The 309-nt window shown below is 44.3% G+C and overlaps 1 non-coding gene across 1 annotated transcript; it reads right to left on the bottom strand.

Annotated features, from left to right (window-relative positions):
- Window positions 1-202: 202 nt before the first annotated feature.
- LOC135148168 (small nucleolar RNA R71) lies at window positions 203-309 on the bottom strand. Its single transcript, XR_010286060.1, has one exon. It is a non-coding gene; the product is annotated as a small nucleolar RNA R71 (small nucleolar RNA).

The following is a 309-nucleotide window of genomic DNA, read 5'->3' as shown; positions in this document are numbered from 1 at the left end:
TATTCGGGACTTCATTGAGATCTACGACACTTTCAAGTTCAATGGTGTTACGGACGATGCCATCAGATTGAGGTTGTTCCCATTTTCTCTGAGGGATAAAGCTAAAGGATGGTTGCATTCTCTTCCTGCAGGATCTATTACGACATGGGAGGATCTGGCTCAGAAATTTCTTACTAAGTTCTTCCCTATGGCTAAAACCGCTGCAATCAGGAATGCTATCACTCAATTCTCTCAGTTGTCTGGTGAAACTTTATGTGAAGCTTGGGAACGCTACAAGGAGATGCTTCGGAAGTGCCCACACCATGGGAT

This window comes from Daucus carota, chromosome 7 (genome assembly GCF_001625215.2).
Source record: "Daucus carota subsp. sativus chromosome 7, DH1 v3.0, whole genome shotgun sequence".
NCBI lineage: Eukaryota > Viridiplantae > Streptophyta > Magnoliopsida > Apiales > Apiaceae > Daucus > Daucus carota.
This window is presented reverse-complemented; position numbering and strand designations above follow the sequence as displayed.